General features: G+C 34.7%; 1 protein-coding gene across 1 annotated transcript in view; it reads left to right on the forward strand.

Annotated features, from left to right (window-relative positions):
- The first annotated feature begins 985 nt into the window (after positions 1 to 985).
- The window catches only part of LOC120348902, a 224,617-nt gene continuing 200,116 nt past the window's right edge, over positions 986 to 25,486 (forward strand). The window contains exon 1 of the mRNA XM_039438222.1: positions 986 to 1,063. The gene's annotated coding sequence lies outside the window, so the exon portion shown is untranslated. The remainder of the gene's footprint in view (positions 1,064 to 25,486) is intronic.

Here is a 25,486-nt window from a genome sequence, read left to right on the forward strand (position 1 = left end):
GACGTGATTGAGTGGTAGAGAGGACATCACTGTCCAAACTTAGCCACGTCAACAAGTAAAAAGGCATTCTATTTGTACTATCACTACTATATCAGTTTACGAAAGCGAAGCAGTATTGTCTAAGAAAAAAGAATAAAAAATTCAGGCGGCGGAAATGATGTCTTTTAAGCATGTAAAGGGATGCACTAAAGAAGATCATATTCGAAATGAATTGATAAGGAGAGAATTTGGAACGCAATCGCTAATAAGTATCAACAGCTAAAGAGAAAAGTGGTCTGAACATTAATTTTTCAAGAGCGTTGCGAGATCGTCTCCCCCTGAATGCATGGCTCCATAGACCAAGAGGAAAAAGGAGCAATGGTAGACCGAGGAAAAGTTGAATGTAGAACAGGTTAAGCTCATTGAGCTAATTAAAACCTAAGCCATGACGACGACGAATATATTAGTAAGGGATTAGTTCCCTATTGATAGAAGATGTAAGTAAAGATGAATATCGTATTTAACTGAATGGATTGTGAGACGTGTTATATGCGTGTGAAGTCGGTAAACAGAGTAGGAAATGAGGCAGCAAGATGTTTGTAAGACGCCTACTTTGTCACCGAATCAATACAGATGGTGGAAATCAGCGTGTACAGGGTGTACCCGAAAATTACAACAGCGGAAGACCATACGGCAAGGGGGGTTGTTGGCCTTAGAGTTGCAATGTTGTTTCTGTTGGTGATATGGGGGTTGTGGAAGGAGGCGGAGGAGGGAGGGGTATCGTAACGAGTTCACTGGGTTTCGGGGGTGTTTTGGAGGGGGGATTATCCTGGAGAAAAGCCTTGCATTGAAATCGAGGGGGTGCATTTCACCCTTCAGCCCGGCTGCCGTGCTCTTACCTGTTGCTGTTCCCTCTTCAACCCCCGATCAGGCTCGAGTGGGGAAAATGCGGGTCTGCGCATGCGTGCGTCCCGGGACTGGGTAACTGCTTCTTCTGTGTGACAGTGTAGTCGAAGCGAGTCCTCTGTCTGACACACGGTTGTGCTGTAAGCTGTCTCGTCCATCGCTCTTTATTTCATTCAAGGTAGCTCATCAAAACTCACTCTGAAAAATATTCTGAAATCCATACAAATACTTTGTTTAGCCTCCAAAAAGCTCTGTATGAACCTCAAATAATAACTTGTTGCTCTAGTTAGTTTTCTGTTACCTGAATTTATTAAAAGTGCGCCAAACTGATAAGTACATGAATAAGTTAAATTTGAAATGGTAGTACTATAATATTAAACTCGAGTTTTACTGCTACAGTATATAAAATGATGTAGAACATTCATTATTATCAAGAAAATTTACTAGATTAAAGAACATGAATTGAATTAATCTGAATTTGTCATTGTGTTGTTCTTGGAATCTCACAATAGTGATTTGAAAGGATCTTAAAAAGCATTAGTAATGAATAATGGATTATTATATTTCAAAAAATTATGTTTGAATCACCATTCATGATCACCAGGTGGAAGATAATCGTTAATAGTGTACAAGAGTTAATTCAGTAAATGACTGGAATAATGTGGGGAGATTCTATTTAAACCACGATACAGGAAAAATTTTCGTAACACTGAATAAACATTCAGTTTCCAGAAATTCTTTAAATATTGTTTGCATTACAAATTTATTCTATGTGAATGATATATTGAATTATTATAAGGGAGGAACATGAATACCGAAATTGGAGGAATTCATAGAATTCATTATTGAAAATATTCATATCCATTTACATGCGATGATAAGACGTTCAATTATCCTCACATTGTTATAATGAAATGAGAATAAAAAATATTAAATAATACTCTTTAAAGAGTCCATTTGATGTTGGTGTCTCATTGCAATGAGAAACTTCAACTACTCAATAAAAAAATATCATTCAAACAAATCACGAACAATTCAATACAACATTGAGCAAGCAATACAAAGTTGAGAGCATGATCAGTTCCATGGAATATTATCTTGAGCATGAAGTGTAACAATTGAAATTTACATTGACTGGGTTATGATAGTGGAAATTATTAGATTATCAATTTCTAAAGATTATTCTTCCAAGTGTCCAAAAACAAAAATATACTTCGAATTTAAGATTGATAGAGCTTGATGAACTGATAATAAAGTAGGCCTAGTTTTTAAATAATGATTCCTGGGCGTTATTACAGCTACTCTCTTTGGATTTCCAACTTTTCTTCTTTCTTCCTCCTCGTCTGTTTCTAGCTTTCGGATTTTATCTGTCCTTGACGCATCTGCTGTTACTTTTTTATCCTTCCCCTTGTTTTGAAGCCGAACTTGTCAACCAAGTCCGATACGTCTCTATAATGTCTCTATCCATTGCCAACGTCTTATTTATCTTGATCAAACTTCTCCTCCTTTTTCCTCAATATCTCGTCTTGAGTATCCACTCAATTACTCCTCCCACAAAAGTTTTTCTCAATCTCTCATAAATTGTCTCTCTTATTTGTTGTCATTTAATGGCTTCTCAGCACTCGTCTATAATATATTTAATACAGTATATATTTTTGTTTTCCTTCCAAAGAAGTTTTTCAGCACTTTCCCAGGAATTCTCTCCAATGATATAGTATAAAGAACATGAATATATTTTTCTCCCAATTTCCTCTTGCTCATTTATTCGTATTTTATAATCTTACTATTCCAGTACACAATAAAACTTTCAGCTGAATAAATTGAGTGGATGTGGAGATAAATGAATAAATTAGGGAATCAATGATTAGGGAATAAATCTTGATAAAACAATCCTCTTTTATTCCTAGTTTCTGTTGATGATGATTTTTCCAATTAGGTGTTTCAAAGGTGTTAATTTACTTATTTCTGCCTTTCACCTGTTTTAATGATTACAACGAGTAAACTACCCATTGAGTAGAGTATGCCCATTGAGTCCAGTGGGCCCAGTGAGTAGAGTGGGCCCATTGAGTCCAGTGGGCCCAGTGAGTGGAATGGGCCGATTGAGTCCAGTGGGCCCATTGAGTAGAATGGGCCCATTGAGTCCAGTGGGCGCATTGAGTAGAGTGGGCCCAGTGAGTAGAGTGGGCATAATGATTGATGGCACTCATTAGCGTCTGCTCATTAGTTGCATTCCAACTGGTGAGATGCGGGTTAGTAGCAATTTCAACATTCCCTAAACCAACTGTACGCATAGCAAAAACTATTTGTTGATACTCAAATATTGAATTTTCCGCCACTGTACCGTGTATTCTATCAAAAGTAGTGTAAGTTGAATGTTATCTAGATGGTAGACACTTAAGGCTTGAGTTACTGCTTCATAGACATAAACATACCCTCTGTGATAAACAATGCTATATGAGCAGAATCTACTCTTTTTTATGTTTCTTGTTCCTTTTCCTCGGTGCCACCATAGAAGTATGTCAGAATGAAAACAACAAGGCAGATTTTATGTCTCTATCATAACTATCCTCTCCAGATATTACTTATGTATTTGTTGAAGGTGTTTAAAGTTTTGTCAAGAAACGTTGGAGATTACGTTGTACGATATGACTTTCACGCATGTAATTGATACACAATTTCTCTGGAGTTTTATATCATTTCTCTCCAATGACAATACAATCCTGATGAATTGAATGTCCAATAGATATTTATGATAATTATGTGTACTTCAGCTTAAACAATCAAGTTATGTGAAAACTTCTTAATATTTTTTGTAGTTTCTACTACTTCTTCAAGAATTCAATTGTCATAATAATAGGTCTACTGTATGCCATTTATGTCTTTGAAAAATTTCTTCAATAATTTTTACTGAAAATTGAAGATTCGAAGCAGTTTTCAGCATCATGACCCCATGGTCCCTGTCCCTAATAATAATTATTAGCACATACTCCTACTAGAGAAACAGTCTGAAATGGAGAATCATCCAACGGATTGATTTTTTAAAGATTCTCGACTTTCTTGATTGATTTCCACTTTTGAGACTTGAAAGCTTATTGAACAATACTTCCTTCGAAACATTTCCTTTCCATCCACGTAGAACACGATCTACATAATTTTAGAATATGTAATAAATTTGTTAGCAGCTGGTAGTTATTATGATCGTACCTTTACTGGTACTGCTTTTACAACAAAGCGTTCAGAATTTGCAAAGCATTAAGTCATTTCCCTAGGGGTGTGGTCTTTGTTTCAGTGCCGCTTATGGCTAGTAGCAGCAATAAGTGAGTGAAAGGGGGTTGGATTAAAGTGTTGCTTGCAGTGGATGAGTGGGTGGGTGGGTGCTTGCTGCAAGAAATGAAGTATGCAGGCAGCTCTGAGTATGGATTCTTTATAAATTCCAAGCACACCGAAAATTGCTTTTCTCAGCGGCTTAAGCGCTGTCCTCCATGCTTAAACACTCAAAACATCTTCCTACTTGATGTTCAATCTAAGCTGCTCTTGAAATAAATTGGATGATAAAGATGACAACTCTCAACAGGAAATCTAATTCTTTCGAAAGTAGAGGGCTTGAATTGATTTTTGTTGAACTACGTGTTGGAGATATGAATTATCATTCCAGTGAATGATCAATTTATTTTATAATTACCAAGTATTCATTTCACCTTCTATCTGATTATTATGATACAACACCACAGATTATAACAGAGAAAGGGACAACTGATTCGAAACAGCTCCCAAATCACATCCTCGCTTAATATTATTGAAAATTATGTTTTGCTTTCTGTCTGTTTTTGAAATCTGTGGTTGGTCAATATCTAGTCTTTCTATTCAGAATCATTGTTTGATAACTGAATCAAAAAAATCAACTAACCTACTCCTGATAAAATAATCGAGAGACAGAATAATACGAAACCCCCATTTCAACTTGATAACAAACACTGCTGGATGAAACTACTATCAACCCTCATCCAGTGATATTGAATCTCTATAAATATTTTATTAACCATGGATTAGAGTAAATTATAGCTGATTTTGTTCAAGATAAATGCGAAAACAAATAAACGTACTTTAAAACCACCCCCACCTCCTTAGCACAGTGGGAAAGGGTGAGGACTCTTGATATGTTTACCTCCTAACTATCCTTAGAAGAGTGATCAAAAATCTGGGGTCAAAAATTGTGTTCCAAACTTTTCCCTTAATACTATTTTTGGAGCATTCCATGGTCATTGCTTGGACTATATGAATAATAAATAATATCTTGGTGTCTAATGTACCATGGAGAACTGGCCATATAAGTATTGATTTGAAATTAAAAATTGGTAATAAATGGAGGAAATAAAACAATTTTACTTTCCACTTGAAATTTATGAACTTCTGGCCGGTTATTCTAGCCTTGACGTGGCACCCTCTGGTCTGCTAGCGCTACCTGGTCGTGAGCTTGAATCCTGCCGGTAGGCATGAACGTTTGATCACCTCTTCATCATCATCTCGTCTAAATAGTAATGCATAAGCCAAAGCGATCATGTAGGTATTATTTGAAACAAAAAAGTAGGTAAAAACAGAGACAAATAATCTAGAACATCTAAAGCTAAATGATGATTTTTCGAGAAGGATCAACTACTGTGGACGATGATAAGTTACTGGTGTGATTCAACATAGAAAATCGGGCACGTGAGAATCGCTGTTCACTTGAAACAAACACAATTTGGCCGCCCATTGTGTGAGGATTCGCAATCAGTCTCACATTGATGACGTCATTCAGCTCCAATCAGAGCCGACGACGCAAAAGGGCTGACACAGCATCTGAGCGAACAATGGGGTCCAGTCGGACGCGGATTTTCGAATCCGTCGACCGCACTATCCGGACCTCTCAAACGGGGAGCACTGTTGTGATTGTTAGCCATTCAAATGGTGTATAGATTGATGATGCGCCGCAAAGCATCATGGGTTTGTTGATAGCTTTTGTCGAAAGAAGGGACCTCGTTACTTTTCCCGGCACCGGATCCTTGGATGATTGACGCTCCCAATTTTCGCCCATCCGATGATAAACGGCGGAAAAGCTCGCTGCTGAAATGCTCACAGATATTGAAAAGCATCTGATTCCATTACTGGCTCGGCTGAATGGAGCGTCATTCATTTGGGCTGTTCTCAATCGAATTGAATTTCTACTGGCAATCAAGAACTCCAAATCCAGAGCAGGAATTCTATTCATTTTATAAATAAATGCTATCTTGGAAAATGTTTGATTTATATTGGGGTTGATTGGAGGATATTGATCGATCGATAACAACTGATTTATAATAATAATAATAATAATAATAATAATAATAATAATAATAATAATAATAATAATAATAATAATAATAATAATAATAATAATAATAATAATAATAATAATAATAATAATAATAATAATAATAATAATAATAATAATAATAATAATAATAATAATAATAATAATAATAATAATAATAATAGCGGTTATAATAGTGATGGTAATAATAATGATAGTAGTGATTATCATAAGTATGATAATAATGATGATGCCAATAATAATAGTACTAATAATATGCTCAATTCTCAGGATATGATAGAGGTTTCATTCAGTGTATTTCACTGGAATACTCAAGGTATCATACAGAATAACAAGCTAGACGAGATTAATTTGTTCATTGCCAGTTTACAAAAAAAGCCTACCATTATTTGTTTAACCGAGCACTGGGTAGGAGAAAACAACCTCTTCCTTCTACATAGATTTCACGAATATAACCTAAGTTCGTACAATTTCAGACAACAAAAAATAAGAGGAGGGTCGTGTATCCTATCGATAGATAGTCTATCTTGTGAAGCTATACCTGATTTTCAGAATTTTTACATTGAACAGTACTTTGAGTGCTGCGGAGTTAAAATTAACGAGCATTTTAATCTAATTGTAATTTGCATATATAGATCTCCTAACAATTCCAGGCATTCCTTGAACATATTTTTTGAAAGATTGAATAATTTGTTAGAATTCTGTTTCAAAAAGTATCCCAAATACAAAAGACTTCTCTCAGGTGACTTCAATATAGATATAATGAAGGAATCAATAGCACGATCCAGATTCCTAGATTTATTACAATCTTATAACTTGTTCCTGCACTACACAGATGATCCGACTAGACTTACACCGGGCTCTAGAACATGTATCGACAACGTAGCTTCCGATTTTGACCTACGACAGTGTAATAGTACAATCATTGACAATGATTTATCTGATCACACAGCACAACTGGTTGACATTCCAAATAAACTGCTTACTTCTTGCAACCGAAACAGATCAAATACAAATAAAAAAAGAGAAACCTTTAAAACAATAAGAATATTTTCGAAAAATAATATTGATCTCTTCAACACCATTCTATCAAGTGAGAGCTGGGAATCGCTTTTTCAATTGAGTGATACTATCTCCGACCCTAATATTTTGTACAATAAGTTTCACACAATGGTAATCTTATATTTTGAACAATCTTTCCCGCGAAAACCTCATACAAAAGAAAGATTACTCAACTGTGATAAGGGATGGATTACATCTGGAATACGTAGATCATGTGCCAGGGCCAGGGAGCTACACATGCAAGGCAGATCACGTGACTGCTCTGAATTCAGAGAATATGTGAAACAGTATAAAAAAATATTGAACAGATGTATTAGACAGGCGAAAATAATATACAACAGCAATAGAATAAAAAATTCTGACAATAAGACAAAAATGGCGTGGAAAATTGTTAAGCAAGAAACAGGCATAAACACTAAAGAATTGAATCTATCTAAAGTATTTGAAAAAACTCCTATAGAATCCACACTGAACTCATTCAACAACTTCTTTGCTAATATTTGCCAAACACTCAATCTAAATATCAACATGCATGCAGCTCTTGATTATTGTAGAAAGCAACCAGAAACAAATAATATTCTCATTTCATTTAATCCAGTCACAGAGCATGAAATAATTAATCTAATGAAAAAAATGAAGGCATCAAAGGCACCTGGATGGGATGAGTTCCCTCCTTTCCTCTTAAAGAAATGTATTGTAAACTTGGCTAAACCCTTAACCTTCCTAGTCAACCAGTCTTTTAGATATGGAGTGTTTCCCGATCTCTTAAAGTACAGCAGTGTGCTACCCTTTCTGAAAAAGGGAGACCCACAGGACTTTGGAAATTTTCGACCCATAGCAATACTATCTGTATTTTCAAAAGTATATGAAATGGCGGTCGCAAGCAGGTTGACTGCTCATCTTGAAAATAATGGATTATTTAATGAGAATCAGTTCGGTTTCCGTAGGAGCAAGGACATTGTAGGTGCAATTTATGAATTTGTCAGGGTTATGTCGCATGCGATTGACAGGTCGCAACATGCTGCTAGCATCTTCTGTGACCTGTCAAAAGCTTTTGATTGTGTGAATCACGAGATATTACTGAAAAAGTTAAGCTATTATGGAATACATGGCACCGCTCTAAAATGGTTCAGCTCATACCTTTATAATAGGCAACAATGTGTGAGAGATAAATTGTCCGCTAAATCTTCTTCATATGCTTTAGTCCCAAATGGAGTCCCTCAAGGATCCGTACTAGGACCTTTGCTTTTCTTAGTATATATTAATGATCTGACAAGTGCTGCACCTGATATAAGATTAATTATGTATGCAGATGACACAACTGCTCTGGCAACAAGCCCCGATCACATCACTCTTGCAAGTAAATTGAAGAGTGCACTGTCAGCAATGTCAAAGTGGTTTGAAGCAAACGGTCTATCGTTAAACTATAATAAAAGCCATCTTATTCAATTTAGCTCTGCTCGTAATCAAACAGCAGTGAACAGAGTACATCTTCCAATAATTGAAGACAGTGTTGAAGTGTCCTCTTCAACAAAATTCCTGGGACTTATAATAGATCAGAGTTTTACTTGGAAGGAGCATATTCAGGTCCTTGCAAAAAAACTAAATCAAGCTTATTTTGTAATTCTCACCCTCTCTCACTCACTAGACAAAAGCACCCTATTGGCCGTCTACTACGCATATGTCTACTCATATCTAAGCTATGGAACCATTTTCTGGGGAAATTCTGTTGATAGCGGTAAAATTTTTATAATCCAGAAAAAAATAATAAGAGTCATTTGTGGATTGAGATCAAGAGATTCTTGCAAAGCATTCTTCAAAAACCTAAACATTCTAACGCTACCATCTATTTATATCTATCAATTGTTGGTTTTTGTTAAACAGAATTTAGATAAATTTCAATTTTGCACAGATAATCACGGGTATAATACACGCAATAGTAGTCTCATTGCTTTTCCAGTACATAGACACACAGCTCTAGAAAAAACTCCATTCTACTCTGGAATACGTTATTTTAATAAATTACCTGCAGCCATCAGAAATCTAGATTCAATAAACAAATTCAAACTAACAGTCAGAAAAATGCTAGTAGAGAAAGCCCTATACTCTGCTGCCGAATTTTAATTTGTGAAAAGGGGCTGTAGAGTGTAACTTAACTTTTTGTGACTTTCATTTCCATGTGAATTTGATGAGATACATCATAGAGTGTATTTATTTATTTTACTTTTAAGAAGTTAGAACTAAGTCTTTTAGATATAATTTTGTTCTAGTATTGACATGTCACCAGTCAAATGAGTGTTACTCAAAAATTGATGTAATGTGACGATAAATAAATGAATGAATGAATGAATGATATTCATTCTGCTTGCAAACGTGGAGTATTGTATACTTCCAGCAGGTAGTATTTTTTATTCCAATTCACAAATTTACCGTATTTCTAAAAACATACCCTTATTTTATTAATTTCCATAATTATTTTTTATCCTACTGAGCTGTGTGTTTTTGTTTTTCTTATTGATTCTGATTGTGAATATTGTGAGTTTAAATAAATAAAAATTGAAATTTGAATTGAATCCAATAGTAATTTCAAATTGCATTCAATATTTTCATCATTCAAAATCTTTTCAGTTCATAATTTGTAGTAGACTACAGAGTTTTTTGTGTACTATATTATTTACCATGATATATTAAAATCTCCTTATTGGAAAATCACATATCCCTATAATCTAATCCTTCTCTATCCGGTCTCCATTTGGTATATCATTTGTCACTATATACCTATCTTTATATTTTCCTCTCTCACTTTCACTCTCTTTCTATCGCTATCGCCACGTGCTGTGTGGAATGTCCTTAATACTGTCATCAGAGTAAATCCTGTCTGTATGTCGTGTCGGCGAGATATCGGTGTGAAAACGGCTAATGGCTGTTGGCGTTGGTGTATAAGAAATGCTAACATCAAAAGCTAATCTCCCTCAAGACTTACTGGCAACAGGACAGCCCAAGTTCAAAGCAGAGAAAGTTCGAGAGACAATACTATGTTATTTTAGTTATTAATTGCATGCGTTATTGCACGCAATCAATAGTTCATTTATTTATTCACAATGGAGACAACGGGTTTACCCAAATGTGTCTCCTTAACAATAAAAGTTGTACAGATACAAATGAAAAAAGAAAAATAATACGAACTTATGCAATAATAAATAATACAAACAACAAAAATACCACCCAATTCAAAAATGGAAAATACAAAGATTTCAAATACTTATGAAAAAAGTAAAAATAAAACAAATTGAGAATTCAAAATTCTAAAACTTATGAAAATTGAGGAATATAATAACAAATAATGAACAAAAATTTTATCAATAGAATAAATAACATTTATAACTGAGCGACGTCCCAAACCATATGCACATCCACACTGATACACCAACTATTTATTTGATCAGATCATGCTCACACAAGATTTTAATTATCATATGACGCTTTTCGAAATTTAGCGCGAGAAAACCAAAAGACATCTAGGCGTCCAGACAAGCTGTTATAAGTTCTTTGCATCCTATTGAATAGTGCATAAAAAACGCATTCAATGAGGCATGCAATTCATAGTCTACACAGCTGCTGATTTTTTACCAAGTTACATTGAGATATTGAATTGCATGCGACATTGCATGCGATTTATAATCCACTCGACAGCTAAAAAAAATAATAATAATATCGTGTGACCTGGCTGGCTCAGGTCTGGTGTCAGAGTTTTCAGGTCGCAACTGATCAATTTCAGGGCCTCTGACATGACCTAAAGACTGCTTTTTAGGCAGCCAGGACCGACGGCTTAACGTGTCCATCCGAAAAACGGGAGTGGCCCGAGAAAAATATCTTGCCCGGGCTGGGATTCGAACCCGGTTTATGAATAATTCACAGCTGATTTATGTGAATAATTCTATATTTTGATTTTTACCCTAATATTGGCGTATGAAGGAGGCTCCTTTTTCCTTCTATATTATCCTTGAAATGCAAAATTTCCAAAAACCTTGTATATAAGTCGACGCGCAATTTAAAAAGGAACATACCTGTCAAATTTAATGAAAATCTATTACCGCGTTTCGCCGTAAATGCGCAACATATAAACATACTAGTATTTCTGTGAACAGTAGACCTCACACAGTATTCTCATCCACAAGTACCTGATTGAAACTATAGACCTTATGGAAATACAGCAATAGACTGGCTTCTCAACACATCTGTGTAATCACTTGTCAGTTGATTTATGACCAGTAGTTCTGTGAACAGTAGACCTCACGCAGTATTCTCATCCACAAGTACCTGATTGAAACTATAGACCTTATGGAAATACAGCATTAAAATGGCTTCTCCACACATCTGTGTGATCACTTGTCAGCTGATTTATGATGAATAATTCTATAGTCTGATTTTTACTCTAATATTGGAGTATGAAGGAAGATCCTTTTCTCTTTTATACTAGTAGTTCTGTGAACAGTAGACCTCGCGCTCAGTGAGTTACATTGACCTGTTGTTATGTTTTCTCAAAAGATAATAAATAGTTTATCAATTAAAAATGTGTAGAAAAAATCCTAAATAAACATAGAGCTTTCTGTCCTATATTGTACCATGACGTGTCGTCCCGGAATGTGAGTGTGAGCGCTGTTATCAGGTCTGGCTGCAACTGTCTACAACGTTGATGGAAAGATACAATTTTAAAGATGTTCGATGTTTTTGAACGGGTAGTATTATAGTCAACTGTCTACTAAAGTTCCAACTCAATAGGTAGCATATCAAAATTGTTATTCCAAAATAAATGGCAAGGATCAATGATAAATAATAGCATAACGTAAAATGAAATGTTCATTTTTTTATCAATGTTTCAAAAGGTTAGGTTTTGCTTTGAATTTATAGACCTACACCATACAAAGAAATCGAAACGTATTTCCACAAAATAATTGATACAAAACAGTTTGGAGAGCATTTGAATTATCCCGCTGCAATCAGCTGTTTTCGTTTTGCTATAATGCCAACAATACAACAGCAAAATATTGTGAATTTCCCTCATGTTCACAACATTTAAGTCCTGGACTTAAATAAGTCGAAAACTTAATGGACCCCGGAGTTTGGAACATAAACCCGTGACTCAGAAAGTTGATTTAGACCCAAGAGCTTATTTTAGTCCTGGACTCTGTAAGTCCAGAACTTATAGATCCCGAGCTCGGAAACCGGCCCTTAAACGATTAAACATTCAAACATTCAAACATTCAAAGATTCAAAGATTCAAAGATTCAAACATTCAAACATTCAAACATTCAAACATTCAAACATTCAAACATTCAAACATTCAAACATTCAAACATTCAAACATTCAAACATTCAAACATTCAAACATTCAAACATTCAAACATTCAAACATTCAAACATTCAAACATTCAAACATTCAAACATTCAAACATTCAAACATTCAAACATTCAAACATTCAAACATTCAAACATTCAAACATTCAAACATTAAAACATTAAGAGAAATGCCAAACCGTCGACTTAAATCTAAGATCTCACTTTGCACGGTCAATAAACATTAAGAGAAATGCCAGACCGTCGACTCGAATCTTAGACCTCACTTCGCTCGGTCAACAATAAAATTGATACTAAGTAAACAGGAGAGCAAGCAGGAATGTTTATAACTGTGAGAATGATCAGAACGTTAGAGGACTTTATTCCTGAGAGAAAGGAAACACTCGCAAATCTCGATAATCGTTTTCCTTTTTAAAAAATGCATTCTTCTTTACTCCAATAAGTTGATGTTCTTCTATGATTTCTAATGTCATAAAGAATACAAGCGTGTTCAGAGGAAAATTTTGAAAATTGAAGGAACGGTGAACTGTTTAGATACTGTAGGGGTATTATTTATATCTTCCAGGAAAGAAGCATCTATACTATGATTTGCATGTGCAAGAATGGCTGACAAAATGTCGAAAATGAAATATGACAAGGATCAAGACTTGTTTGGTTGTACAAGCTTTCAAGCTCTCACTAAAAGGTACCAGAGAGAAAAAACGAACATGTCGAAGCTTTCAAGTAATTTATTGAGAAATAAAAGAAGGTAAGAGGTGCAAGCAGAATGAAATATAACAGCTTTCCGCACATTACCCCTCTATTCTTTTCCCTTCTTTCGTTCCTATCTTCTTTCTTCCTTTCTCTTTCCTGCAACGCCCTCTAATACAAAAAGCAGGACCTGGCACTTGAAAGGTAGTAATGCACGTCTTAACGCGCTTCAAATAACCTTGTTCATGTGAGGGAAAAGCCAGCAGAGAAAAATCTCTCTCCAAAGAAATATTGGTGATATTTTATCAGTACAGTATTTATGGTATTTGGTAACTCTGTATCTCTGCAATACTTCACTTGCACTCGTATATTTTCACTGTCATCTGTGACGGTTTCTTCCCTAATAAAATCCTGAATATAGGCTACTATTTACATTTCTCCCCTGACTAACAAAATAACTCAAAAACAGACAATTTGACCATTTTGCTACCAAGGATCAGATTGGATCGTATTTATGCAGATTACAGTTCAATAGAAAACTAGTAGGAAGTAAAAATGTCATACTTCAAATTAAAAGTTACTGTTGAAGTGAGGATATAAATTGGAAGATGCATTATTTCACAGATGGTATAATTTCCACATTATTACAAAAATACATGAGTAGAGAAAAATACAACATGGTGACACATTTAACACTTATTTATTACATTCATTGACAATCACAAGTCGATAATTATTTTATATCATAATATGAATGGGAGAAGACAATAACAGGCATAGCCCAAAACTGTATTTCTTCCAGATTTTGATGAATAGAAGTTTTAAAAGAAGAATGAGGTTAACATGTCTGATAAAAATAATATAATATCACATTGATGATGGATTTCATATTATAATTATACAACATTTAGAAACATCAAACATGTCTTATATTTATGATTATCTTGGAAATAGGAGAAGCTATTCAATATAAAGCTCTGAGCTTCAAGTGGGACTCGAATAGCTGAGAGTATGGAGAACTTTGAGTAAATTAGTCGAAAGTTAAAGCCAGAGATTGGAGCGAGGTTTGAAACTCAGGCAATGGGCAGCGCGATAAATTGCTGGGACGTTTTCTTTGGAGAGACTTTTGTGGTGCTAATTTGAAGCGCTGACTGGGAGATATATAGGCCTAGCCTACGATGCTGCAGGCTGCTGTGATCCGATGCAACTTTATTAATCCCATGAACAATGGTGCGCCTTCGAGTCGGTCTCTCATTTAAATATTCCTAATTAAAACCAACATCTCATTCGGACTCTGACCAAGTGGTGGGGGGGGGGGGGGTTCCTGAATGGTGACGTGGGGAAGAGAGGTAGAATAGGGAGGAAATCCAATTACAGATGCACTAAGTTATTCTAAAGGGAGCTAGCTGTTTGTTGAACTGGGTGCGATGCTGGAGGGAGTAGCATGGCGATGGATGGGGGAGGTGGGTTAAATTGGATTCGCAGAAACGAAGGTGAGGACAAGTCGGGGTCAATTTGTTGGTAAATTCCCATAATAATCATCAAAAGTCATTTTGATTTGTCTTCTTCTTATTTTTCTTCATCTTTCATATCTAGTATTTGAGTTTAATAAGTAAAAAGTGCTGCAATTAGCAAGAAATATAATAAGAAAGCAAAATTGAAGTAGAGAATAAAAGGCGAAGAATAAATAAGAGGTTATGAGGATAAGAGGACAGTATGGAGAAAAGTATTATAAGAGAAGTAAGATTTACAGGATAAGAAAGTGTACGAAAAGACACAGTCTTTTCTTAAATCAGAATAATAATGAATAATTACCACAATATCAACTTCTCAACTACACAAAAAATGTACGAAAAGAGGTAGAAGGAAAGTGGAAAAGAAATAGAATGATTAATTCAAGGAATAACACAGTAGAAGTATAAGGACAGACGAAGAAGACGAAAAACGAAAAAAAAGATAGAGAACGAGAAAACATTCATAAAAAATTTATTAAAATAATAGGAGAGTTACAAAAAAATAGTAAGTGTAATGGAAGAAAGAAGAACAAATAGATTGTAGATAATAAGGAAAATGGAGAAAATCTAGTGATGTTGATCAGCTCGCTCACTCACATAATGAAACAAGGGCAAGAAAATTAGAAGTCTTTAGCTGGAAACTGGAAAAAATTATCTCTGGTATGGATCTTGGCTTGGATCCAGAAATATTCTGAGGGGATTGTGAATTCTGGTTGTTTGGCCGGATCTAATCTTCGGCTTGTTTGGCGGAGGCCCATTCAACTTTTGTGTGAAAACATCTTGTATTTGTTGGCTTTGTTTATTTTCCTGAGATGTCAATACCAAGGTTGAATCCGTTCGGGGATGAAAACGAAAACTGTTCAACTCGATCGGTTGGAGATTCTAGTGTTGTCGAACACTAGATTAGATTCCAGAAAGTTGCCAGAATGTCGAGGACAATTGTTGGTCTAGAGGACTTCAGTGCATAAGTTTGTCAAGAAGATAATTGGGAGACTGAATATTGATCTGCGAAAATTTTGGATTGGTTTAATTTGTCGGAGCACTGTGTCAAGCTTTCTGAAATTACCATTTAGTGTAAAAAAATTCCAAAAATGTTGAGATGACTACACATTTTTATGGACACAAATCCAATTCCTTGATCTTCAATATTATTCTTCATTCACTATTTTTACAAATATATCCTATCAATATAATGATTGGGAGAGAGAATAGTATTAACTTTGATTACTGTCACGAATTTTACATGTTGTAAAATTGTATAAGTTGATAATGGATGAGAATGTAAGAACGTTGAAGTCTGTAATGAGTGAACAAGAGTTTATCATGAAAAAAAATCGAAAATAACCATTTTTTTGAGAATAAATTATAATATTGAGTCATAAATTTGATTATCTTCATCAATCATGAATCAACTGGGTTTTGTATTGATTCAATCTAATAATTGTCGGTAGAAGATTTTTCTGGTTCACAGATTGAAAAGTGAGTTCTGTCTGTTGAATTGCTTGAAGCACTGAATTCGAAGAATTAATACGAGGAAGAACACTCTCAATAGAAAATTAATTTATTATTGAATGTACTTTGTAACTTATCGATATAGTATCCACATCGATATTGTATCCACATCGCTTGAGGTAGCTTATTCATTCAATAAACGGTTTTTCTATTCTATTTTATATTGTTGAATGTTATTAATGTATATGTTATATTGTTGATATGTTCCACATATCGTGTCAATAACATGATAAATACGATAGGAGCTTTCTCATTGGAAAAATCAACACATTGCATGACTTACCTATTAGAAAATCATCAATCGATGACTGTAATAATTACTATTATTGATAAGTAGCTTTAATCACTCAACATCAAGTTGTAACGATCGTTTCTGATATTCATCGACGTCACATAAAAGCTCATTACTCAGGGTCATAATTTATTCAATAAAATGTAGTCTCGTTCCAATCTATCGATGAAGGTTCACCTCATCCATGTGAATTACTTGATATTGTCATGTGATTAGGAAATCGTGACAAATGAGCGGCCTTGAATTCTTGAAATGGCTAAAACGTTCTCGACTCCATGGATAATAATAGTTCACTTTAATTTCTGATATGCAGAATTATTGTTATTGACTCAATGTTCTTCACTAATGTTAATGGAACGCTAATGGTTCATGTTCTGGTTGTTATGTAATCGATTGATTTAGATAAGAGCTTTTTTTTTGTTAAGAATACTTTATCCCTGTTGCTTGCTGGAATATTCATATGTTGGATCCAACGGTTAGATAGATATATTAGATTCAACGGACTGCGATGGTCCAGTTAAATCAACAATTTGCAACTCTAGAAAAACAACACAAAACAAGCAATGCTTAAAGACAACATGGAGTTACTCATAACCCCAACTTTAAAATATCTAAAAATTATTACTAGATCCATTTTTACCTTCCGGTAGTCGCGCATTACTCTATCACACGAGCAAGTCGCGTGTTGTAATTTTTACAACATCCAATTTTCCAAGTGTTATGTACTCTGTTTACTGTCAAAACATATCAATCAATTGTATAATTACTATTCTCATCTCATTGGATCATTTTACGCCTATAAAAATTTGGATGATTACCATTTCGTAGCCCAAAAAGGTACACCAAGCAAAGCCATCAATTTTCTGTATTATTGGTTTGTTTACAGTCCCCGTATACAGTTTTTCCCTATCTTATGCACTATCGTGACTAAATGGCACCTGAAGACTGAACCATTGCTCGGTTGATACTGCAACTCAGTGGAGTGATGGGGAGAAAGTTTTGGAATGCATAGGTGAACTATTGACACCACCGCATTCAATAGTTTTGTGCAGCAAAAAACTGACACTGTTGTACATTTTACAACAGCGCGACTGCCGGAAGGTTAACACCATTTTTCATGAACAACCTTTCAAGTAGTATCAACTTTTGATGTTTCTTACGTGATTTCATCAATGGGATGAATATGAATGATATCAAATAACCTAATGAGCCACCAAATCTGATACTTTTTGCAGTAGCTCAAAACTACTTTTACTTTTACATTTGATTGTGATTATTTGTATCCAGTCTGTCAAAAAAATGTTCAAAACTTGTCAATGAACTATAAATATCAATTTAGGAAGGTTCCAATTTGAAAAAAGTGAGTCAACCAAGATAAAGAAAGAAGTGCGTTATAGTCTATGTATTGATAATTTATGCTAGAAAACATGAAGAAACTATGGAGTATAAAGGGTGAAATAATTGAGATTCTTTAAAAATAATAAAGCGATAATGCGAAAAATAATAAAGCAAACACAGGCTTAGAATCTGTAGAGCTTGCTGAAGAATCTAATTGTGAATATAGGTCAATGATGTGCTCTTATGATACTTTTAAACACTCTTTACAAATATTATCATCGAGTTTGAGCGTATTTCTAACTGGGAATTCATAATTCAGATCGTCTACATCAATAATATTTGAAAATTAGCCAAATTTTCGAGCGAAGTTCAAATAAATCAACTATACACTGAAGACAACAGGGGTTACGCTTAACCCCAAGAGATTTTTTTCACCCACTTCTGATCGACTTACAGCTTCTAAAGCACGTGTGCAGAAAGTTAATGGACTAGTTAGAGAATACAAAAAATCCCAGATCTACAAGTTTACTGCAGCCAAGGTAATAACAGAAAATATAATAGTCTTGGGTTATGCGTAACCCCTGTTGTCTTTTTAATGTCTTCGGAACAGCCGTGGTTTGAATAACGACAATAATACTAGGCCTATTGCATAGTTTTTTTTCAATAACTCACTACTCAGGCACGAGTGAATGCTTATGTGTACTTCATCCAGCGGAAAAATAGTATCATAATTATTAAAATGTTGTAGTAATATTGACAGCTTATGCATAAAAATATAGGTGAATGGTTTTGCTTGGGAATAGATCGTGGTCTATTCACAATGTAATACAAACGTTTTTATTGATAAATCTCTTGAATATAAGGTTAGCTGACAATAAATAATCTTTGTAAGATGTGTTAGCTGGCATAGGCTAAATGAACAATAGACAATGGGCAAATGAACAAAGATTACTGATGAATAAAATAATGAAGTGCCATGAAATGCGTCCAGACTTGCAAGCAAGTTGCAAAGTTTGAATAAGTGGATCATAACGCTTTTTTATCTATCAATACTACGCGGACCCAGCACAGAGACCTGTGGGGGGGGGGAGGGGTGTTCGTCCCACACGAAAAAATTTTGAAGTTTTTAATCGAAAACAGCATTTGAGAGCTTCATTTGTTGAAGTTGATTGGATTTTTGAATTTGTTCATTTAAATGCCAAGGTCATTTCTGGTACTTATTTCTGCAACTACAGTAGTAGTCCAGTTACTAAATACATTGGTGCTTGCATTTTATATTGTAGTTCTGATTATTGATATATTGTTTGGATAAATTGGAGAAATCCAGAACCAAGTATTTTATGGGAAATTTCCCTTGTGCTAGATACAGAATGGTCTAAAAACCTCGTATTTTCGATCATTTTCCAGATTTTAGTCATTTCCGCCAAATCCTGTAATCGATCAGAAAGATTTGCTCTCGTGTTTTATTTAGATTAAGAAACTGCTAATAAATTGAGATCATCCGGAACTTTCTATCTTTAATGAGTACTGAGTTACAATTTTTCAAAAAAGTAAAGTTTTAAGAAAAAATCATTTTTTTTATTTTAGTTTTTGATTTACAATATCTCCCGATTGTTACCATTGTATGATTCAAGATTTCTCTGAGCGTAATTTTGTGCTCCACAGGTAGAGTGCTGTATCTCATATGGATTCCCAGGTAAACTCGAAAAAATGATCCTTCTATTTTGGAAAACACCCAAGTTTTAGCTTCAATCATCATCAGCAACTCTATTGTCATCACATTCAGATTCCGCACCATGATATAAGTTCATAAGATATGCTTTATGAGAATCACCCGTTGGATGCTCTTAATTTAGTGGAAAGGCGCGCATAAGGACACTTCAAGAATCAAAATTTCAAACGATCATAACTTTTGACATAATGATCAGATCTTAATGTACCACAGCTCATTCTTCTCAGCATTTCAAAGCAATTCAAAATTATGCATCATAAGTGAAATTCGATTAGAAAATAGACAAAACATCCTTGAGTGTACTTCAATCAGTATTTCAATCCAAAAAACGACAAATTTCCATATTCAACAAACCTGCGTATTTGTGAAATACTTCGGATAAAATTTCAAAATGTGGATTTGGGAAAGTATATTTTCTTTTTCCACTACAATGAAGAATAGTATCAGTATCATTAGAGAGTTACAGCCTATATTAAAAATAGCAATTTCAGTTTCTCATTTTTTCGCGATTTTTCTGTTAATCAAGAGTTTCTAATGAGTCTTATACATCATAGAAACTCATCATTGACATCGATTACAAATTGTAGACAATTCCATCCTCTACGAGCTCAATTGTCTTAAATCCATTTTGAATCACTGTTTCCTATCATAGAACTCCCCAGACCATTAATATGAGGGTAGTATCTTCGATTTCTTGATTACTTTAATGATTGAATTTTACATTATGATCGTATTCTTCCATTTACAGCAACTAAAAGAGAAGAAAAATTCAAATTCAATTCTAAAATTCAAGATCAAGTCCTTTTTCATAATAATGGGTTACCGAGAAACATAGCTCTGAATTATTGGTAATTTTTGTGTATTGAGATACTGGTTAAACTACACTCAGGGATGAATTCTATATTTTTCGATCGAATTCGACTCATGATGCATGATTTTTAACCATCTTGACGAGCAGAGAAGAATGAGCTGTGGTACAATGAGATCCGATCATTATGTCAAAAGTTATGAGTGTTTGAAATTTTGATACTTGAGGTGTCCTTATGCGCGCCTCTCCACTAAATTAAGAGCATCAAATGTGTAATTCTCATACAACATGATCCAATGAACTTATATCGATGCGAAATCTTAATGTGATGGCAATGGAGATGTCATTATTGAGAATTTCATGATCTAAAAAAAGGCGCAAACGAATTTTTGTGTCAGGATTTGGCGGAAATAACTGGAAATGGAACCGAAAATAAGAGGTTTTTGGGCCATCGTGTATCTAGAACAAACGAACTTTGCATGAAATAATTGGTTCTGGACTTTTTTTATGTATCCAACAATTGAAAAATCAGAACTACAATATAAAATGCAAGCACACACCTTTTTCATGTTTATATTGACTGGACTTAAGTAACTGTAGATTCTTCAAACACCACTCGGAAAATGGGGGGGGGGGGGTGGCGATCGCGCCCTCCTGGATCAACGCCTGATAGTACATAAATTACAATGGAACAGTGGAAGAAAATAGGATGAAATAAATGAAGAATACATGGATGAAGATATGGGTCAACTGCATTTTGTGAAGTAAAGTACATCACTATAGCTTTATAGGCTCCTTTATAACTTAGAAGAGTGTCCTTCTACCACTTAATCTTAACCTATGTAATTCATTCAAGGTAAAAAATAGAAAAAATATTGATTGAGAAATTAACAATAACTATTGAAAGAAGAATCCCAAACACAGAGATCGAACACTCAGGAATGTAAATTCACTTTTGATGTGGATTTGAATGTAAATTCTGTATTATACATTTTTTGGATAGTCACTAGTCACTATTTTATATTATAAGACATCAAAGAACTAGTGAGACATTTGAACATGAAGAGTTTCTGAAGGAATAAATTGAAATTAATGCATTTCCAGCTGGACTGAATTAAGGTACCGTATAAAGCTTACTGCCCGAGTTGCAAGCAAAGTATACAACGATCAATGGATTTGCGCACAATGCTATATGCCATCGCTGGCTGCATCATTAACCTGGCAATAAACTGGCAGATATAGGCTGGCACTGGTTTTATCACCAGCCGGAAATGACTGTTTTGATGACTTCCATTAGGAGCGCCGCTGTTCCTCTGACGAGTGACCAGCCAGCTTTATTACCCGTTCCGTGTTCCTATACTACTGGCTGTTGGCAACAGTCACTTGCCATTCGACACAAAATTCGCACCCCTATTCATGTATATATTTCCAGTTTCCAGAGATTCAATCTCGATGTACATAGGTATATTATTTTGAAAATATCTGATCGATTGCAGAAGGCGTCTGGACCACAGATTGCAGATTATCCCTTCACACCTCGCTATTCATTCCAACTCTCCAGATTGAAACTCATTTCACACAGATTCATCCCTATCAGTCCCGAGTTGACAGTGGAAACATGTTTAGGGTTTAGCTGACGGACTGTGGAGCAATTTATCCTAGTTTATATCTTGAAATGTACAGAATAGTGAACGGAATCAGCATAATGAGCAATCACCGGCAGCAGGAAAATAGTTTATTTAGGAACTGGGAAACAGTTTTATTAGGAAACAGGAGAAAATAGAAACGTTGAAAGTTCTCTATACTAACAAATTTATGAGTTCCTGGAAGGTATTATTATCCACTTATAACCTAACCTGAGGATAATTATCCAACAGAAAAGCGCTCGATTTTTGTGGATCCTATCGTTAGAAAATTATACAAGATTATAAAAATAATCAAAATGCTATGATATACTAAAGAAGTAAGCCACCACAGGAATATTGTCTTCTATAAAACAATGGAGAACTCTACAATCCGCTCCTCTTTCATTGGTATGAGCTGATGAAGGGAGCTTCTGAGGTACAGATTTGCATTTAATTGCAGTTCTTGATAATAATGGTACCCATGTATGTTCAACAGGAAGGTTGTCGGGGAAAATTGAGTGAATCTTGTGGACGAGATGAAGTAAAGTATTGTGATAATGGGTAGAAAAACAGATGCAGAATGGATATACAATTCTATTCAATGAAAAATACATTATTTTAACTTGGTTGTTCGTTGTAATAGTATCGCCACTTGAGCATGTTGAATGAATGAATGTCAGCTTCCACTGAAAATTTTCAAGTATCAGCCGGTGGGCAAAAGAGATAAGACAGGCCACGGAAAAGGTAGCAATGATTATTACTAATATTATAGAATTGAATTAGATATTATTAGGTTATACCGATGCTTATCATGATATCGATCTAATTAGATTCGATTATATTAATGTTATCAGTTTATACAATTTTTCATTATTATAAGCTGAATATATAACAGGCAATAGCCTATTCCTTGTTTGAAAGTAGAAGAAATGGAACTTGGTTGATATTTTGTAAGACTTGATTAGTACGAGTACTGGAAAAAATTAATGAATTTTATTTCCACCATAACAAACAAAGAAATTTCACAAACACTTTTTGGAAATTAACTGTTTGTAATTGAACAAAACCAAATCCAAAAAGAAACAGAGCATTTTACCGAAATTGAAAGAAAAATCCTGCAAAGGCATAAACCTGAGCGCAGGAAAACTAACAAAATAACTTGATTCTCACTGAGACCATCTATTTTGAATCAACTGATCTTACCAACTTAACATTACGTTGATCTGGTCTCAGTAGGCCTATTGATCTACCTCGGTGCAGCAGTCTTTAAAGTTCAGAGTATTAAGCACTAGCCTATAGCATTTTCAACTAAGCCTATTTTTCTACTAGATACAACTACTAGTTTGTGACAACTACTAGAATACAACTACTAGATACTAACTACTGGTTTGTGAAGAATAATTCGGTCCCTGTAACCCACAATTCAATAACAAATCGCCTAACAGGTGCTGTGCCCAGCTTAATGCGCTTAAGCTGAAACAATGTTCTGTGTTTTGAAGTGCACTCACTAATCGGCCACAGAGTAGCATGATCGTGTACAATGCATGCAATTGTATTACAGCCAACCTATTCAGCTCTTGTAATCCTGTGCCGCAGAAAGCGAAACATTATTCGAAAAGAGACACAACACCGAGCAGGGTAGTGTAGCGTAATACCATAATAGGGTACATCTCTATGCCCCAGTATTATTTACTCATTTGTCCTTTGCTGCATTATTTCGGCTCAGTGCTACTCTTCTAATTGAAAACAAATATTCTTGGGTACCCCACCCACGCTATGCAAACTCAATACATTGCCTTTGAACATGAAATTCGCTCAGGTCTTACTGCGTGGTGTTAATTTGAATCTGTATATAATATAAAATATATGATAAATATAATAAATACTACATAATTTTAAGATGTATGAATTCAGGGCTACTTTTTATAACGTGACGATGGTGTGATCACCGAAACTGCTAGTTACGTTACAATTTGTATTCTTGTTCTATTATATTATTAATTTTAAGGGGTACTATAATTATATTTTATATATACTACATAATATATAATATATAATATATGATATTTATTTGGATATGTATAAAGTGAGCCTCTAGGTTGGAGAACTCGCTCAAGAACTGTTGTATTGCAATCTTTGAAACCCGCAACTTTTAGTTATAGGCTACAGAGTTGATGAAGATCATGGAAATATTTTTCTCCAACAAGAATAATTCGATAGTAGGTTTCATTGGAGATCCTATTTGAAATAAAAAAATACTGGTCTGGCCAGAGAATTCGAACTGTAGCGCCAAAATCCCAGACTGCAGTTCTGCCAATAGCAGGCTTGTGTTTGCGCCAGCGCAGACCGTCCAGCTGTTTTGGCCTTGTCAATGTTAAAGCCCCAGTCCATCTTGTTTCGTCAGCCCGTCTTGTTGTGCAAGACCGAGTTTGTATTTTGTCATGTAATTTCGATCAGAAATTTCTTGTAAATGATTGTTTGAGTGTCGTGTGTGTGAATTATGAGTATAACAGCGTAAATAGTGTTAAATTGAATTAATTTGAATCGGATTTGAATTTATAAAGAATCCAGTTTGAGCTTTGTTCGAAACACAGTGTATGACCTGCAAGTTGAACACAGAATCAACGCAAAAAGGCAGCCCGGAAGCAAACCTGTCTTTTCCCAGATTTCATCCCACCCTGAATCTGACCAAAACACCTAATAAAGGCTTTGAAGGGCAAGTAGACAAGATTGGAATCAATCTGGTGAGTTTTTGCTCTTTTTTATTGTTCATTAATGCAGAGTTTAACTGTACAAATAACCTGGCTCAAATTGAAGTTTAAATTTTGCCCCTTGTTTGTATTTGATTATTTGAATAGTAAACTACAGTCCTCTGGTAGCTCTAGCCTGAGCTTTGTTCAGAACATTTCTTGGTCCTGCCAGGCCGTGATGAATTTAAATTTGTAATTTGTTGATTAATTCACACACATTGGATTTAAGCAGTTTCGTATTTTTCCAATGTTGGCATGTTGAGAATGGTCTGATCTATGCTCAACTTAAGTTTGTTGTAGCCTTGTTCTAGAGCAAGGTTTCTTGTCAATTTGTATTTGTCTGAAATTAAATTTATTTCAGTTGAAATTGTAATTTTCCTGAAACTAGGCTCATTGTGCTCTTTTTCGGGAATTTGTTTGTTTGTTGGAATTTGTATTGTCCATTTTGTTATACATGTTAGTGAAGGTTAATCACCAGCATGAATTTGTTTGTTCAATTCAACAAGTTATTGTTTGTTTGTGAGTTGTTGGAAGAACATTATCTAATCATAAAGTTTTGTCTTCAGCAGT

This window comes from Nilaparvata lugens, chromosome 11, assembly GCF_014356525.2.
Source record: "Nilaparvata lugens isolate BPH chromosome 11, ASM1435652v1, whole genome shotgun sequence".
In the NCBI taxonomy this organism is placed as follows: Eukaryota; Metazoa; Arthropoda; class Insecta; order Hemiptera; family Delphacidae; genus Nilaparvata; species Nilaparvata lugens.